The sequence below is a fragment of the Strix uralensis genome, chromosome 8 (assembly GCF_047716275.1).
Source record: "Strix uralensis isolate ZFMK-TIS-50842 chromosome 8, bStrUra1, whole genome shotgun sequence".
In the NCBI taxonomy this organism is placed as follows: domain Eukaryota; kingdom Metazoa; phylum Chordata; class Aves; order Strigiformes; family Strigidae; genus Strix; species Strix uralensis.
In genome coordinates, this window is record NC_133979.1 from 18,403,568 (window position 1) to 18,423,403 (window position 19,836).

At 42.3% G+C, this 19,836-nt stretch overlaps 1 long non-coding RNA gene across 1 annotated transcript; it reads right to left on the reverse strand.

The window, feature by feature from the left end:
* Positions 1 to 7,020: 7,020 nt before the first annotated feature.
* LOC141946529 (uncharacterized) lies at positions 7,021 to 16,490 on the reverse strand. Its single transcript, XR_012629864.1, has 2 exons — positions 16,230 to 16,490; positions 7,021 to 7,652 (listed from the first exon to the last, which is right to left on the reverse strand). It is a non-coding gene; the product is annotated as an uncharacterized LOC141946529 (long non-coding RNA).
* Positions 16,491 to 19,836: the final 3,346 nt, after the last annotated feature.

Below are 19,836 nucleotides of genomic sequence, written 5' to 3' on the forward strand. Positions count from 1 at the left end.
AGCTACAGTTTCTGTAAACTTACTTTGCACAAACGACTTAGCCGGTACTGATGTATTGACATAGTGTGCCCATGAATGACATTAGGGCTACTTAGAAAAGAGACAAAATAACAGCAAAAGAATGCAGCAATTGGTTCTGAAATTACCTTTTTCCAGTGAACCTCTCTGAAAAATTACCTTTTTCTGCTGAGTCTCACTCAAAAATTACCTTTTCCAACTGAAGCTCTCTCAAAGTGCCTTGATGTTAAGCAATATAGTTTTTAGTTGAAAATGTCACAAGGCCATGAAAAGAAATTGATAGAAAATTTCAGGGTTCCTTGTTGATATTTGAAGCAGCCTGTGGATTTTTGTTCTTTAACACAGATCTTTTCTGCTGTGCTACCACTTTGATTTCTGTATTGCCAAAACCAGCATGTTTCTAGGCTTAATGGCTTCACCGAGAGGAATGTGAAGGTGATTTAGTTATTGCTGTGGAGGTGATGTTACCAGTAGGAAATTGGTAAACAGATGTCTTCTGAGCCCTTTCCAATCGCATAGAAGGGTCTGGTTTGTTTTTAATCATGAAATAGAATAAATAATCACTCTAAATGTCTTCCTTTTTAAGCCATATATAAATACAATAGTACTCTGATTATCTGAACTACTTGGGTGAAGGTGTTCAGATATTTGTCTACATATGTGGCTGAGAGGGAATAGTGATCCAGAGCTCGTGGAAATCAATGGAAGGGCTCCCACAGCCTCAGCGGGCTTTAGCTCAGACCTGTAACTGGAAGTTAAGAGACCAAGTGACTGCCAGCAGGAATTTAGAGTGGAGGACTGCACAGACAGGGATCAGGTTTTTCTACGCTTGATAAGACCGAAGCCTCAGGCTGTTCGTGCAGGTGGATCTAACACCTGTACACAGCCTCAGTGAACTGTGGCAGGCAAAAGAGGCAGTGCATTAGCAAAACTGGGAGCCAAGAGACACCAAGATTAAAGGTATGGGCACTTGGATAAGATACCATGAGACAGCTAGGGGATAATTTTACGGTACATTGGCAGAAGTTGCATGTGTGCAAGTTCTTACTGTGGTAAATGCAAGGTTAACTTTCTCTGAGGAGTAAGGTACTTTGCATTTACTGGGGGTAAGAACACAGATGCAGGCAATTACTGCAGAAGAGCTGACTCTCCACAAGCTCTCACCCTTGTAATGAGTTTGTGTGCTCATGACATCGGGGAGAATTTGTCTTACTTGCCACCAGGTCTAAACTAGCAATTGAGGTTCCCTCAATAGTCAGTGGAGACAGAGAGGCCCCTCCAGGTCCCTCCTACTTGTCCTGGTGGGACTTTCACCCCTTCTGATCACAGGTCTTTGGGAAGTTCTGGGCACTCCAGCTGCCTGCATGCAGTCGCAATAACACGCTACATGACACGCACAGTGCCTTCACAGAGGTGGCACTTGTAATGCACATTCCTTTGTGCAATACCCAGCTTTGTGGTTAACCTGCAGTCTACCTGGAACATGCAGCACTGAACCTGCTGTGCACTGCTGTCGGTGTCCTCTTCTCAACAGGCCCATGGCCAGTTCCTGGAGGAGCTGCCTTGAGGCATCTGTCTCTTCCTATTGACAGTGGAGGGACACCAAAGACAACCATGACTGAATGGGGCAGTTCTTTGATGAAGAAGTGGGAACGAGGGCTGGTGACTTGTTGCATGGATGCTCTGGGCTGATATGAATGACCTGTTGATATGAGATTAACATTACCTCTGAAATGTAGCGCAGCATCAGCAGCTTATGGAGACAGTGAACAAGGAGCTGCCCAACAAGAGGGGAGAAATGCAGTCTTAGACTTTGTAACTCCCAAAAGGACAGTGGCTCCAGCTGGATTTCATAGGGGCGGGAGTTGTACACAAATCATGATTTTAAAAAAGGTCTTTAAAACGGATAAACAATAAATGGATAAATTAGTTAAACACAAATTTATTAGAGATCATATTAAGAAAATTAATTCAAAATTCCTCTTGGTTGTACATTGTGCTACACAGGAAACAGAACATTTAAGAGAGGATACTTGAGCATCAGCTATTATTGGTCAATGAACACCACAAGATCAGCTTTGAAGTTTATAGTTAATTAATATATTGAGCAGATTTAGCCAGATAAAAGCCTACAGGAGGAACAAAACACTTCTCATAGAAACATGCATCTTCTTATGTAAGTTTTTGATGCACTGTAAAATATGTTTATTACAAATTATGGCATTTTGAACTGATGCCCCTGAGTTCCTGAATTCAGGGCAATCACAGAATTAACCAGAACCCTTCAAATTGTGAATTTTTTGCTGCCCTGAGAAAAATCTATGCAATACCCTTCATTGATGTCATGTATATTGACTTAAATCATTGGTCAATACTCTGTGCCTGTGGCTCTGACATTGTTACCAGGATTGTAACTACAGCTGGCTGGAAACAGATGGTTCTGTGTTGTGAAAGCATTTGAGGTTTCAGAATCTGTTTTCAATAGCTATTAGTGCAGAAAAATGAATCCTTCTGTATTATTGCATTAACTGAAGCTTAATGAAACTGCTGGAGTCCCCATAACACATTTTGGGGTGCATGTATGTGCCTTGGTAGCTGTGGAGGGGCTCTGTGCTGGGTCCAGCATGGATCCGAGTACAGAGCGTGCTGGCTCCGAGTACCACCTGGGCAGTGGTAGGAAGGTCACGGGGATCCAGCACAGAAACAGTTTTTGCATAGTTTTGAAACTGATGGTTGCATTTGCTGGTTCTCCCTCAGCTCATGGAAGGCTCAGGGGGCTTTTCCAGCAGGGGCAGGAAGAAAGATGTGAATGTAAGTATTTATACTTACAGTATAACAGTAATATACAGTATGCATATGCAGTAGCAACATTTGAGGTAGGGCCCATCTTTTTGGTGGTGAATGCTTTTTTTTTTCCAATCCTATTTTCTTGTGCCAGTCCAAACCTTTCTGAGTGCAAACAGTTTGCCATCACTGATATGGGAAAAAGGGATACACCTTTCCATGGGTGGCTCAGGCAAGGAGCGCTATCAAGCCCTTTAACCCGCAGGCAGCAGCAAGGAGCCTCAGGGGTGATATTAGTACAGGAGGCACAGTGCTCTGTAGAGCAGGGTGCAGTGACAGGCAAGGAGCTAACAGCAGAAGGTTCCCAAGCAAATCCTCCAGAAGACAGCCTTCATGCAGGATTACTGCCTTTTCTGTAGAGGCTGGGAAGCCACGTCATGTCTTTTTCAAGCCCTTCCTCTTCCTCCCAGGACAGGAGTGTCCCTGTCAGAAACGATATCGGGTGATTTCTTCAGTAGTCCCCCCATGAGGATATGGCATGATACCACACAGAGGTGTGACTCTTAACAGGCCAAAAGGATGATTTCTATGATTCTATGAAAATCACTTACAAAATAAAATCATGTCGCTAGGCACGGCAGTAAATGTCCTACAGTTTCCCTGAAGGAAAGAGTACTCTGAATCTTTTCATTTAAAAGATGTGAGATGGGTCTCTTCCCAAATCAGCATCCCTTTCAGAGGAGTCAGCTGCAGGAGCCCTCAGCCCAACGGGGTCTGCCTCTGCTAAGCCCAGCCTTGGGCAGCTTTTGGGGGCCACATGCGGCCAACATGCCCTGACACCTCCTAGGGGAAGGCTGTTCTGTTGAAAGAATTGTCTGTTTGTTAATCGGGAGGCACAGGCCAGCTCTTTTAGCAATAATTAACATGGTGTACTCAGGTATCCTGGCATGGAGAGATCACATTTTAACACTCAGCTTCATTTCATGCTGAAACAAATCCATTATAACCTTTGGCATTTTACTCATTACTACCTCATTAACCTGCTAATGGACACATCGCAGGACTCATATCTGTAATTATATAGAAATCAAGGGGAGAAGTACAATTCTGTAGATTTCTGAAGTCCATTCCAATAAGCAGGAGCTCTTTTGGGGAACTAAATGTTGAGGAAAGCTGAATGCTGCTGGATCAGTTTGCTGTTATTTTATAAAGATAGACTGGGACTGAACACATTGCACATTGAAACCTCAGAGTGACTAGGAGTTCAAGGTACACAAGAAGTGTAAGCTAGAGCAGTGGAGGTCCCCACTGCAGAACAGACTAGGTAAATACACCACTGTTTGAGATTTCTACAAGGTTAGGTGGGTAGGAAAGCTGTGATGTCTCCTGTCCCATTATAATTTTACGTTCCTTAGAAATAAATATATGAAGTATAGAATAAAAGAGGGAGACTGAGATCATTAATAGGCCAGACAGGATACTATCAAAGTGTCTGTGGCTCCCCACATACATTAGTGGTGGAACATGCTTTCCATAAAGAGCCCAGTAAAATAACTGCACTCCAAACAAATCCTCCTAAAGAAAATGCTCAGGTTAAAGTCCAAATCCCCTAATGACCTTGTTTTTTACATCACATATATATTTAATGTTCTTTCAAATGTTCCTGATGCTATTTTCCACCTAACAAGGTCCCCAACAACACGCCTCACGCCTTCATACCCAGTAATTTCAGAGGCCATATCAGTGCCAGGGCAGACGAGCTGCCTGTTTGCACTTTTGGTAGCTCACCTGTAGATCCAAGCTACAGCTGCAGCGACGTGTGAGCAGGAGCTCAATGCTGGAGGAATGCAGCTTGGCAGATGCTGGGGCTTGATTCCCCCCTGCACTGACCCTCCCCTGTCCTGAGCAGGCACCAAGCCCTACCCCAGCCCAGGGGCCCCATCCTGCTCCCCGCCGGGGAGCCCCGTTGCGGCCGAGGGGTCCGAGTCCCCCCGGTGCTATCTGGGAGCCCACCACTAGATGTCCCATGGATTAAACCGGAGGGAAGGATCGCCACGTTTGCATTAACAGCCTGACGATGAGGGTTTGCAAGTTTAATAACGCTGGGCTGAGTTTATGGAAGCACGTTAGAGCAGCTGCCCCTCGATGGAGATGGGTTGCCTTCACGGCTGCTGCACAGCTATCATCACGCATGTTATACTGTGTACACACCATACCATTTGTTTTGCAAAGAACCAATTATAAAGATCCTGCACAGTCTAATTTAAAGCCGGTATTTTAAGGCATGCTGGGCTGCACAGCTATACGCAGAGCACTCCTGCTAGAACACCACGCTTTGGTTAAGGTTTTCTCCACCTCTTGAGCTGCACAGAACTGCCTGCACCAGGATCAAGCTCTTCCCTTTCTTTTCTTTTCAAGGATATACATTTTTAATAGAAGCAGGCATCATATTTTTCTTTTACAAGAGGGACATAAGGCTCTCTATATTAATCTCTAGGAGACTGAAAGCAATTTGAAGGTAGTTTTTATTTTCTGTCATGGTCTGCAGGAGTCCCGGGTTACGAAATGGGGTGGTCCAGTAGTTCAGAAACATGAAGTTGGCACTATCTTCTCCAGATCTCTGCTGGGACCTGAGGAATCCAGAAATCCTTTTTCATAGTGATATCCTTTAACATCAACAAACACATGTATTTTTAAAAATGCTGGTGCCAGGGGAAGCAGAGGAAGCATTTATCAATATTTTTTAAAATCCATTTAAAATATGGAAATAAAGTCTAAAATGCTGCATTTCTTTCCAGTGCCTCTAAAGAAGAGTCCCAGAGAGACAGGTGTAGCCACCATAAAGATTGCTTCCCAGAAATACAGGACTGGAAATGGGGAGTTAAGCAAGTTTATATTACACAAACACACACACTAGGGGTGAAAAAAATAAGAGAATATAGCCACCTGGAGCCAATTGCCATGGACTTGTTTTATGTGCTGAAAAACCTCTGACAATATATAGCTGGCTGAAAAAAAATCAGACGTGATAGTAAAAAATATGCAGCTAGTATTTACGTCTTGCCCTTTAAGCAAAAAAAAAAAAAAAAAGAAGTATGAGTTATTGTATGATCATTTATATATTACAGGGAATATGAGACTCACTTGATTAAAAACTAGCTGAAAGAATAAACCTGTTTCAAAACCCCAGCAGATTAGTTTATATAAGGCCAGGGATTAAGGATATCTCCAATGTCATTTGCCTTTTTTTGGTGTGCTACATTATGGCACCCTTGAATATTTCTGCACTAGCCATAGGCAGTGACATCCAGCAGCGAGGGCAAAAATGAGCAACTACAAGCTTTTCTTCCAACTTCTAAACTTACCTGATAAGTAGCTCAAAACATGGTTCTCCTCTGTGACAGCCCTCGGGCTGTTGAGTGCTTGTAGGCAAACTGCCACCCAGCCCTTCATGTGGCAAAGCAGGGAAAAAGCAGCAGCAGACAAAGAATTAAAGGATTGTTTACTGGGTTTTGTTTTGTGAGGTTTTTTTAAGGGGAACTTCCTGGGTTTATTGCACTTAATTTGATTTACCAATATCCCAAAGGAGACAAAAATGCAGTTTAAAACCACAGACCTTCAATACAACAGCAGAGCCAAAACCCCTGCAAACGGAGCCAAACCCTGGGCTGAAGAAAAGCTGCATAGGGTGGGAAGCAAACAAAGGTCAAGTCATTTAGGGTAAGAGGGGTCTGGCAATGACATTGGCTGTTGTGCTTAACTACAATGTGTGAGAACCTTTTGTATTTAGCAAATTAATGTTCTCATCGTTGCAAAAGATAAATGTGAAGCGAGTGTCTCAGAGCTGGGTAGCCAGCTCTGGCAGGGCCAGCAGGCTGCGGGGTTACGCTGGTACCCTGCACGTCTGCGAGCATGGAATCGGAACAGACCAGGACAAACCCTTCTGGAAACCAGACCGCAAGGTAGACTTGGAGAGGAATGCTACTTTCTGCTGCTCTGCTGGCTTTCCTGGAGGAAGAAAATGTTGGGTTTGAAAATGTCTCTGAGCAAAAGGGAGAACTGGGAGGAGGGAGCCTAAGGAGCAGCCTGGGTCATAGCTGCTCGTGAGGCATAACAGCGCCAGCAAAGTCCACCATAAATCGCACGGTGAATTAGCGTATTGGTATGGATATATTGATGGCTGATGTCCTTTCAGTTAAATAACACAATAAACATGGATTTGTAATCTTAAACCCCCTCCTGCCATGTTTAATGAATTTTTAGTTCAGGGTGTACATAAATAATCAGGCAAGTCAAACAACAGGAATTACATTTTACAATGAAAAATAATTAAACCTAAAATATAGACTAAGTCTCTGTTATACAAGGAAATGTAAATAACCTTTGCCAAAAAGTGCAGGAGTACACTTGCTCAGCTTTAACACATACACCGACAGACAGGAGGCTCATACAAATACTGTCTTTTATTATAATGTAGAAAGCATAAGGCTGTATCAGGAGTAATAATAATCTCTGAAAGCTATTGGAAAATAAAATAAATTTGAGATTTGCATTCAGAAATCAATTTTTAACATAAATAATTATTCCAATTAAGTTTATTAGATAAAATTAACAACCATTTATTAGAAAAACATTATTTAAACATGCAACAGAGAGCAGAATTTTCTTCTAACTGGGACATGCAGTAATAATGGAATAACACTGAGTCACATTTGATATTGGTCTTCTGAAAATAGGGAAAATTTTCTGTGGCTGAGACTTGATACTCTATAATGCTGGCTTGGGTTTTTCTTTGGGCTGGTTGGTTTCTTTTGTGAGCATACTGTTACTTCATTTTCTTTTTCATTCCTCTGTTTAGAAAGAAAAAAAAAGTGAAGGAGCGAAAAACAACCTTTGGTAGACTGATCTGTGACACCCCATAATCTTTTGATACTGCCTTGATTTCTAATTGTGTTTCTCACATTTTTAGCAAAAGAAATATGAAAAAAATCAGAAATGTAACCTATATTATTATACTTTAATGTGATGTTCTACTTTTCTGTTTGTAGTTCTTGAAGTTTTTGTCTTACTTCATTAAACATTTAATAAATCACTGCCAGTTTTGTGACAGATTTTAACCATAACACAAACAGCAGGAGGTGTAAAATCAGTTCAGTTCGTATAGGCATATAATATCCGTGTCGACATCATCATCCCCTCAAGGCATATTGGCAAAACGGCCAATGGAAGCTAAGCTTTTTCCGACAAAGCTTCGAAAATAAAGTTTTCTTCTTTTATCTTACTACAAATCAATTGGAGCCCTTACAGCAAAATCCTATAAAATAACTTCAAACACCGCTTCTTAGTCTAAAAATTTGTATTATGGCTAAAACTCTTTGAAGTTTTATGACTGAAGTTTGGAGAAAAATGATTTAAGTGCTATCTGCTAGACATCAGAGTGTCAAAATTTCTCTCAGTTTTCTTGACACATAAACTGCTACCTACTGTATGTTTTTTAGGGTTTTTTTTTCTTTCTTTTAACCACCTAACCCAGCTTGTTTGATAAAAGTTTCTTAACTGCAGTTTATCCCATTGAATTAATACCCTTTCAAGCTTCAGCTTAAAATAACTGATTATTTTTGATTTTTGACTCCTCTGACAACGCAGGTGGTAAGGGGGTGAGGAAAAGAGCCACTTTGCAAGTATCATGTTGATTTTTGAATAGAAAAGGAGGCAGGTAAAGTGCCCAAAACAACACATTTGCAGAATGCGCTGCCGAGTCCTTCCTCGCCTCTCAGTTTGGGGCAAATGTTGGAAGGAGGTCTGTTGTGGTGAGCTGCTTCACAAGGGGGAGAAAAACTCCTCCTGCAGGAAAAACTGCAGGGCGGGTGGCTTATAGGACACCCAGAAACGCTGGCAGTAATTCAGGTTTCATGTGGCTCCTTTTGAAACTTGTCAGTGACAGAGATCCCATCCACATCCCCTCGCATGCCACAGCCCGATGCTGATGAGCCCACGATGGTTAAGTGCTTTGTGTTGATATTGAGGTACCTGAAGGCCCAGGGAGGCCAGGAACGGGATGCGTCCCTGCCACTGCCATCAGCCCTTTCTGTCAGGCGTACCCACAGATGGAAGATTGGTCCTTTTAAACCAGGCACCTGTCAGTGCCCTGTACTGGGCACACTGATCTGTGTACAAACACCACCATGAAATGCCGGTTGGAACCACTTTATTTGGTTAAAATGCCCATCAAACGCAAAAATTGGAGAAAGGACTTTGAAACTGGGGACACAAAAAGAAAAGCTGAATCTAAGCCATGCCTTTTCTATTTACTTTTTTGATTTAATTTAAGAAATAATCAGAAAGAATGTCAAAAGTATTTGCTGAAGGAGAAAAATGGTGGTGTATTGTCACAGTTGCATCAAAGTGACGTGTGTCAGAATTCAGTAAGATGGTTTGCATACAAAAATTAAGCAAGGAACATGAAATCTTCTGCAGAGAGCAATGGCAAAAAATGTAAAAAAAAAAAAACAAAAAAAACCCACACCAAACTGTGTCATCCTGCATACTGCAGTCTTGCAAAATTTTATTCACCCAAGATGAGTGATTTGTTTTGATGGGCAAGCAAAATATAATCATTTGAGGGAAGAAGGAGGGAAAAGGGAGGGAGTCCATTATCATCATCTCGGAAAAGGGTGGGTGAATAGATTTTGTGCCTGAGCTGGTAAATTTGTAGTACAGCTTTGCATGGCTGGAATAATATAATAAACTGACTTAAATATAAATGCCATTTAGGAACTATTCCATAGTGAACAGTTAAAATGATGGCATTCAACGGAACTGCCACAACAGAGCCTGCTGTTGCTGCTAATTTGCTGAAGTAGATCTGCTGTCTTTACTTCCTCTGCTGCTCCTGCTGCACCTCAAGGCATGCTGAGGGCTCATCCATCATGTGCTGGCTCATAACAAGGCAAGAAGAGGGAGTTCGATTGTAGCATACAAGAAACTGAAGTGTAGGTCCAAAAGGTCACAGGAAACCATCAACTGTTTAGGATAGGCGAGCTGGAAAAAGATCTTACTGAGGAAAACATTGCATGAAGACAGTTGATACGTTCCTCCAGAGCAGTCATGGAGGCTGCTGTTAGCAGAAACAGAAGCAGAGCTACATGTGGGCAAGGTGATCCAGAGCACGGTAAGGACAAAGCCCCAGGAGGCCACATGGGGCTTGATAAGCTTTTAATGCAGAGCAATTGCAAACTGTCATTAATGCTCCAATGGAGAACTGAGATGTGCAAGATTTTTCCCTTCTGTTGTGTGGCATTAGGTCAAAAGAGTGGATAATAACAGTGATACATTAGTCTTGCCAGAGAGCTGCACTGACACATGCTACATGGGCACGTTTTCAGCACCTACATGCGCACTGCCATGACGTAACTTTCAGTCACTCTCATGTCACGCAAAACATGGCATTGAGCAGGACCTGGACTCTAGCAGGCAGCTCTGGAAATATGCCTTGCCTTTTCCTGATCTTTTCACCTGGCCTTTTATGAGATGGTAGGTAAAGGAAGCCATGACAGCCCATGCTATCAGACAATGGCTGAGAGGGTACTAAATGTCCTGGCAAACAGTTTAACACACTCTTCCTAAACCCATTCACCATGATAAACCACCAGGCTGCAATGCAGATGATAAAGCTCCATCTGACAATGCAATCCAGACTTCAGACTACCAGTCATGCCGATCAACATCTGAACCAATGTCAGAGTCTTCTCTTACTAATGAGCTGCTGCACTGAGTTGCAGCCTTGCTATCAGTCAGATACCTGTAATGAGGTAGAATGAATGGCAAGACCCCCTCTTCAGACACTTGCTCTCATCTAGCCACAGAAGGGCTTCGTTGTTCACTTATTTCAGTACAGACCAAAAGTTTCTTCCAGCATCACACACAGTTACTCTAGCACCTCATTTACATCTTAACTGCAGCTGTTTGGAGAATTTCTACCTGGAATTAATCTTTTTTTCCCCTTCAACTCATTTGCAATGCTGGTGCTTGCATATAAGGACATTTTAATGTACACTTCAAATTCAAATGAAAGTACATTGCCATGTCGCCAAGTTGGACACCTCCATGTAGCATTCTGCTTTCCTCAAATTATCTGGCTACAAGGCATGTTTGTCCAGCTGCTCATGCTTTGATTTTAAGCAGCAGCTACCACGCAGTGGTGTATCCTATTTACACATCCCTTAATATCACTGGAGGAACCAGAGGGGTGTACTCCAAATCCATAGCTTTCCATCAATGTAACAAAGCCACAATAATGATTTCTTTATTTTTCTTTGCCTGTCATACTACTGCTGAATGGCCTGAACTGAACAGTTACTGCCAGGCCCACAGGTTCTGCCCAAACCAGATCCAGGGCAGTTTGCTAAGAAGGTAATTTATAGCTGCAGTGATTGAAGAAGCACCCATAAACTGTAGGAGAGGAGAAGTCAATGAGCAATAAGGAAAGCTCCAGCATTTGATACAATCTCCCACTCAACCTCTCTATGGCATTCTTTTTTAGTTACTAAATTAAGAGCAGGGTGGTTTTGTTTCTGTACTGGGGTTAACTCTCAGCACAGAGAAGTTGGCTATTATTTGTTACTCCTATCAAAATAGTCATTACAAAAAAGCTGGGCTTGGGTTCGTATTGCAAACTGAGGTTGTGACTTGTATCTTTCACATCTTCCCAAATATTTCAGTCAGGTTTTGTTTTTCTTTATCTTAAACCAACATCTTGCATCTCTCAGTGGCAGGTCTCAGCATGCAATTATTTATTCACTTCTCATTCCATGCCACATAAAAAGGGTTACCAAGTTTGTATCTTTAAGACTAATGAGCTGTTGGTTAACATTTTTGAGGCAATTAACCAGCCATATCACTTCTTATCAACTGACAGAGACATTGTTGCATTCAAATTTCTCCATGGGGCAACTCATACATCCGGAGTTCAGTCCCTGCTCGTTTGCTCTGACAGACAAGGCTGCAGGTGATGAGCAATGGGAAGCCATAAATGACATGTCCACTCGAGCCCCGATATGGTGGCTCACGTGGTCTCTGATGTCAGTTGATGATGTATTGGAACAGATAAATTAGTGGCACTCAGCACAAGTGTTTCCATTTGTTACTCCATACGTGCATCTCCTCTCAGGACAGTTATCAGAGCACGGCAGCTTTTCACACTGCCGCACCCTGCTCCTGCTGCCTGCATAGGGACCCCAGCCAGGACTCCTCAGCACCCTGTCAGTGCCTGGATGCTGCCGCAGTCCCTCAGGGCCTGTGGCATCTGGCTCAGGCTAAAGCTGCCCTTCAGGCTCCTCTGACTGTTGCCAAGGGACCAATAAGGCAGACTCAAGATTAGGGCAGAGCAAATCATCTTCAACGATGGCTGTACCATTATCCTTGACCAAGACACACAGAGAAAAATCTGGTGAGGATGTGATGAAGTGTCCCAGGGTGTGTCCTCTGTAAGGATCCAGAGTCTTCAGTTTTCATGCTGCTCAAGCACCCACGGGAAGTAACCTGGAAGGTGCAGAGTTTTCCCATGCCTTTAAAACACATACCTTTACAACACATATTTTTATTTCCTCGACAGCTGAGATTTCTTGCTAAAATCTTGCTAATTTTTGTGAAAACACTAATCCTCCACACACACATCTCACCGAAAATGTTTTTTCTGTTTCCAGGATTAGTATTTCATTTGAAGTTTACTTTTTAATTAATAAAAAGGGAGGATCTCATTTTCAAGTTTGTCCTTGTCAAAAGGCCATTTTTTTGTCACAGTACACTTTGTAGGATCCTTGCTGACCCACTTGTCTGTGGGAGGAAAGAATGATGATAGCTCCCAGGAGTGGCAGTCCCACACCTGCTGGTCCAGCACGCATGTGTGACCTGCAAGGGCCTGCATTGGGCACCCACCAACAGCTCCCACTGGAGAGTGATGCTGGGGGCACCACAGGAGGTCCAGGAGAGAGCTGGCCCCTCTCTGGGGCAGGCAGTGCAGAGGGGGCTGCCTGCACACCTTCCCTGCTAGTACGTATCACAGACCAGCCACCTGTTAGCAGAATAGGCATGTCTGCATGGAGAGGCAGCCACCACAGCACCTCTTCACCTCAGGGAGATGCCTAAGGAGTTCTGTTTTGCAGCCTGGACTAAGGATCCAACCAACACAGAGGACAAGCATAACCCCTCTGCTGCAAGCACAGCCCTGCTTCACATGGCATGGCAGCTCCTCAGGAGACACAGTCAAAGCCACAGCTGCTTCTCCTTGATGTACATCCTGCTCCCAGGGCTCTGCTCACAGGTTTTGCGGGCAGAAATTTGCATGATCCTGGGCTGCACCTGAGAGAGGGATTCTGCTACCTGGACTGTGGCTGCCATTCCCTAACAGTACAGAAAAGCACTGGTGGGAAAGTATGGCAGTTCTAAAGGTATTGTAAATAAAATAAATCCATGAGGCTACAGGGAGATAATGTTCCACCTGAGATTTATATGCAAATTCTGAAATACTAAAAGTACCCTAGTGAAGGCATTGCTAATTAAAAGGATAAAGCGTTCGTGTGTAGAGAACAGATTATTTAAAACATAAATTATTTCTTATTAGGATAATAGTGTCTAATTAAAGGTTGAAAGAGCTGGATAGCAGTTTACACTGTAAAATGATCTGTTAAACATATTCCCGTTAACATCGATATAGCTATTGACAAGCAGATCCAATTGTGTTTTACTTTGAGAGAGCAGACAATAGCAAGTTTTACTACTGCTATCTTATTTTACAAGCATTAATGAACAATTAACCAACACTAGCACTCTTTCCATCTGTAATCCTGTAGTAGGATCACTAATCTCCACCACTAGCAGCTAATGATGAAGGTCTCTTAAGCTTTACTTCTTATCTCAGCCAGTTCTTAATACTTGCATAAGTATGCTTTCTGAGCAGGGCGGCCCCCCATTGCTCTGCGACTTGAATACAAAAGACTGGTGAAATTTTTGAAGGGTTTTCTGTTCAATAACACTTCTATACTTATGTTTGCCTTCCTACAACAACAAACACAAGTGATCAGCAGAGGACTAGCAAGGTCACTAAGGGCTCTGTGTTTCCATACTTGTTCTAATACTTATAAGAATGTATTCATGCCCTATTATATATATTCCCTGGCTGCTCAGGCAGAAGCTCTAAACTAAACTAAACTGAAATGAAATAAAGGGGAAAAACCAGAAGACTAAAACAGTATTTACTTCAAGAACAAGTTTGCTGTTTGTATCAAACAAAAGGAAGTTGGAAAGTGGCTGCCATTAAAAATACATGCAAGATAAACTGAAATTTTTATAGTACACAATACACATGACATTTTCTAACTTCTCTTTCAAAGTGTTCCTGTGTATACCGTACACACGAGATCTGTGTACTGGGATGGCAGGGAAGTTGCCATTCTGTTAAGCTTTTCTGCAATAGCTAAGCTAAAGCAAGGCAGCAACAGCTTCTCAGATGGGAAGCCGTAAGCACAGTGGGTTCTGTCCCAAGCCCCATCAGGAGAAGGCCTTCCATAGCCAGGGCAGTCACCCCAGCACTAAAATGGGGTGCAAATGGTGCAATTAAAATTTGAGACATATGGGCTTTCATCTCCTTCAAGGATATCTTTTGCTTTCAGGAGAAGCAGATGAGCCTAAGCAAGGGTAACACATTTTCCCATGTCTATTTTATTTATTATGCATGCACAGTGCTGGAACATGGTGGCCCAGACCCAGGCAGAACTCAGGACAACTCAGGGATAGTTTCCTCGCCTACATGAAACCCTTGACACAACTACTCCAACTGAGTCTAAACATCCACTGCAGCTGCTGGGATCACTGGAGACAGTGTAAAACAGGTGAGTAGCAAAAGGCTGGTTCTAGTCAGGGAGGTGACAGGGGCACATTAAAAGCTCACCCTGACCCTGCTTGCATTAAGCCGTGTGGCGGATGGATGAGCATTAGGTTGCCTCATCGTACTTGGAGGTGGAGGCACATTCTCGGATTGCAACAGGTTACCAGGAGCTGAGAACAAATGTATCTACAAGGTATATCCCCAGAGACATTTTAGCAATAACTAGCCCTATGAGGTATTGCTGAGGAAATGTGCTGTACAGGCAGCTAGAAATTGAGAACTAATGTTTCTAATGCAATCAAAAGCTGCCTCCTTGTACGCTGTGTTCCAAGATGTCTTCTACAAAGAAACTGAATTCACCTGGCACCCATGGCTGAGACATGTCTTAGAAAAAAATCCTACTGAGTGTCGCAGACACTAATTGGCCCCTATGCAGAAACGGGCTGGTTTTTTGTTGTGTTTATACAATGCATATCACAGTGCTGACCTTTTCCTTCAACGGAGCTCCTCAGCACAGACAATAAATAGCATTAATTAGAGAAAAATACCCACTTGTTCTGTACCTCTGCAGGAATCATGACTAAGTCTCACTTTTACCACATCGTCTCCTTTTTCTGTGACTGCCCAGCATGGCCCAGGTGGCTGCAGCCCTTGGCAGGTGTGTGGAAGGAGAGGAGTGCCTGCTCAGGCCAGCCCCTCTGCACGGATGCTCAGAGAGGCGGCTCTCTGGCTGGGACACGGGGACAGGCTGGCCAGCCTTACCTGAAAAGCACCACTGAGACCTTAAAGTAGTCTGGGTGCGTGTGGTGGAAGACACATGGAAAAAGGGGAGAGAGGTTCTGGGACTACCTGCAGTCTTTATTTATTCAAGTAAAACTTCTATTTCAGTCGAAAGGAATTTTGCCAGAGTGAAGCTAACCAAGATGTCAGAATCAGGCCTTATCAAATCCAGAGAGTGAAATGATTGCTTATGGACAAATCACCAACCATTAGTGAGAAAAGAAGGAAGATTTTGATTTGTTTCACCTAGCTTTTCCATTTTTAAGCCTTTGCTCTTCCGCTTCGTATCTGATGTATGGAGATATCCTTGATGTGACAGTCACCTGCAGTGTGGGTGGATAACTCATTCCCACTCCCCTCTGCAGGCTTCATATCTCAGCAATGACTCCAGGTGACAATGGCAGGATCAGAAGATGGGGAAAAGGAGGTGGATGGAGCTAATTTCAGCTTGACACATTATAGAGACTCCCCTTACAATGGTTACATAGGATACGGTTTGGCAGGTTTATTTGGGTTGTCTGTATATTTGACCGTGAGACTCATCTGTTACCCTGACTGCACAGCAGCACTTGAGTCATCTTCAACCAAGCTCAGTTGTACCAGTACCACAGAGAAGCAATTTAACTGTATTAACACAATCCAATACATTTCTATACTAAAAGGTCAAATTATCCAGGGCAGAGATCTGGAGTAACACAGCTAAACCCATTCCAACACTTGATATAGCACTTAGGTCCGCATTCTCCTGCACTGCACAACATACCATCAACATATATGGGAAGATGCTTGGAGGGGAGGAAGCAGTTCAGTCCTCGAACATCTCTCTTTCACGAATTTTCTTTTGCAAATACCTGTAAGGAATCCATGGATACTTTCCTGTAAAAGTCACACAAATGTCAACAGCTTGCAAGATCGTTTAGTAAAAGAAGGATTAACAAGAAAACAAAAATCTGACATTGTGAAGCTTTTTCTGGGGAGTGGACAGAGGGTGGCCTGTATGTCATTACTCTGCACATCCTGCTCATTTGCACAACTGTCAACCCCAGGCTGTTGGGAATGGCTGGAATGGCAGTGTAGTGATGGGAAGCTGCAGCAGATGACCATAAGCACAGCCTGGTCAAACAGTTCTTTGAATCAAGCATAGAAACTAGTAACTATTTTCCTTCAGCTTCTCTCAAAATGCTCATTTGCTTCCATTTAATTTTTGTATTTTCCCAAAAGAATGGCATTTTTACTCATACCTGCTGTACAAAGAAAAGGTCAGTGTTTAGTGCATTGTTTCCGTTTTTATGATATGATAAAGCGGAAGATAGAAGCTAATTAACAATACTGTTTCCAAGATAGCAAAATAGCTTGTCTCTGATGATAGTGCTTTGAATTAACCAGGATGAAGCCAAAACCTTGGTTCAACATTTCCACTTTGTAGATACTGGATATGCTTCTCCACCCCCACCCAGCTCACATATTCATTACCCAAATTGCCTATCCTCAAAGTGATAATATAGTGTGGTACAACATGCCCCAACAGGACACAAATTGACTCTGTGCCTAGATACTACACAGACAGTGTAAAGCAAATATCTCACTCTATTATCTGTTGTCTCTATGAATCAACAGATTACATGGTTCACTGGGTAGCTGAATAACTTTTACACAGTTTGCTCATATCTATTTACACATATTCTACAAAAAAATATATTAACACCAAAGAACAAATGTAAAAAATATATATACCTGCAGAATCCAGATAAACTACACATGTGAAAAAAACACAATAAACAGTCATGGTTAAATTTCATATACAATATCTGTAGATATGAAAGGACACTCCTCTGGTGACAGAAACTTGAGACCAATAGTTCTGTGGAAGGCCCTAAAAACCTGAAGAGGAACCTTGAATCTGTGACAAGCTATATTTGTAGCTGAGATTATGCACCACATTCTAAAGAGCCCTTAGTGTTTCACAGAGCAGGGCTGTAACCACAGTGGGTGCTTCACTGGTGATCTCTATGTAGGTGCACCTCCACCCATCTCTAAGCTATGGCTATTCAGAGCACCACATCTCCTGCATTCACTGTCATTCATAGCTGCCATTTTTAAGAGAAAACAACATGCCATGTTGTCCCTTTTTGCACCTTGTGTGACAATGTAGTGAGCAGAGCAGTTTGCCCCATGTCACCCTAGAAAGAAACAGAGCTGCAGCCAGCTGGCTAATCCAGGATTTACACACAGCTCTCAAACTGCATATGGATACCATGCTGTCTGGATCTCTTGTCCAGGTTTCTCAGCTCCTTCCAATGCCATGCTCAAGAAATAAAAGTGAAGATTGTGCTAGAGAAGAACAGAAGATGTCTATGCCTTGAAGTGCTGCACCTTACAAAATCCAGGATGTTCAAATTCCCCCCATACACACACACACATATATACATGATTTATACATATATACACACACACACGTACACACACACACAGAGTGGCTGCCCCAAGCAAGCTTCACTACCCAGTATCTTCAGCAATTCCCCACATTCTTCTCCACCCAGCTCTGTAACACACCAGTGCAAGTGATTGCATTGGTGCATTACAAGCTATTCTCTCTTTTCTCTACTGCCCACAGCCAAATCTTTTCCCTCCCAGATACCATTTAAATTCATTCCCTGATTAGGTCAGAGCTCCACCTTTACCCTGTCTCACTCTAGAGAGTAACTTTTCCAGGCAGGCACTGGCTTGTCGTCAGACTTGGCACTAGAAGCTATTGTGGTCTGCTCTTGCCCTATTGCCTGTCCCCTGTGTCCCTGACATATCTTCTTCCAGCAGTGGAAGCAGCTCTCTTCAACAGAGATACAAGCAGTGAGAACTTTGGTCCACCTAATCATCAAGTATTTATTTCATTTTTTTAAAAGGTAAGTTTGTCTTGAATTCCTGGGCCATCTATTTCAAACCTAATACTATAAAGAAGCAAAGTAGTTTAAAAATGTATTGTACCATGTGGAAATTAAATGGTAGTATCACAAAGTTGCAGCTATTCATCCAATTATATTGAACAGAATGGCAAAAGCAATTTATTAAACAGAAGGATGCATTTAACTAAATTTAGTAGTGTGCAGTACCTGTTTGCAGGTATGAAATAAATAGTTGTGAAAGAAAGACTTTTCAGTGCTAATTAAGTGGTAGATGAACAGTCAAAAACTGCTGGATATTGGGTTTTTAAAAGAGCGTGGAGTAAGGGGGATTTCTGGTGTTCTGAGTTGGCTAATAATATTTAATTTGAAAAGGAAGATTTGTTAAAACTGGTAGATTTTCATCTGTAAACTATGCCTGCTACTCTGGGCAACAAATCCTACATGCTTTTGGTAATGGAAGATGCTTGTTGTAACAGTCTTTTGTGCATCCTGATTGAAAATTCAGCTACATAACCCTCACTGAACTGTTTATCTTATGTACTTATTTAACTAACATTCAAACTGACAAGTTTCCTATTTCTGGGCTTTCTTTTTATACTTTAATGTATGCCTTATCAGATGAAGCTCAGATACTACCAAACTTTGCATGTTTTTGATTTTGCACATAAACTGAAGGGCAGAATTCCAGTCTATGTCCTCAGTCATTCAATTTTTCAAGATCTTTGAACAAGACTTCAAACCCTGCAAAAATACAACCCAAATACAGACTTGCTTCTCTGTCTGTACAAATACGTGAAAGAAACTGGTATGTCAAGTTTCAATGTAGGCAAGCCTAATTGAAGCTTTAACTACATTCGAAACAAGAGGCAGGCAGCACTACCAAACTGCTTTATTCAAGGGCAGAAAGACATTCAGGAATAGAGCTGCTCGAATTATTCATTACAAATAAATTATCCAATTAATTTAGGCAATTTCTCTGATCATTAATAATTCACAAGCTGCTCCTGATGGTGGTGGATGTGTGCATCAGCCCTGATCCTGACAACACTTAGACACATGTTTAGCTTTTCATATTCCCCATAATCCCATTGAACTCCATCAATTTTCTCTGTGTGCTGCAGGTGAGCCTACGGAGAGCTTGTGAACAGCTTGTTTCCCTGGGTAGTTTTTTAAGGAGTAATCATTTGCTTGAGTCATGCAATATTGTGTCTGCACATAATTGGATGAATGACAGTTCTCCGAGAGGAGAAGACTGAATGCTGAGTAGCAAAAGATGAATGTTCCTGTTCAAGTCCTTTTCTTTTTTCACACAAAGAGGTTTTATTTGAATAAAGCAGCAGTTTCACAAACATTTGTGTGAACAAAACCAAATACTGATGCAAATATTCATAACGGTGGATAAAGCAGGACATACTCTACATGAATACAGACCACAGGAATGAAGGGTTCTGAATGCTGTTTGGCCGTAAG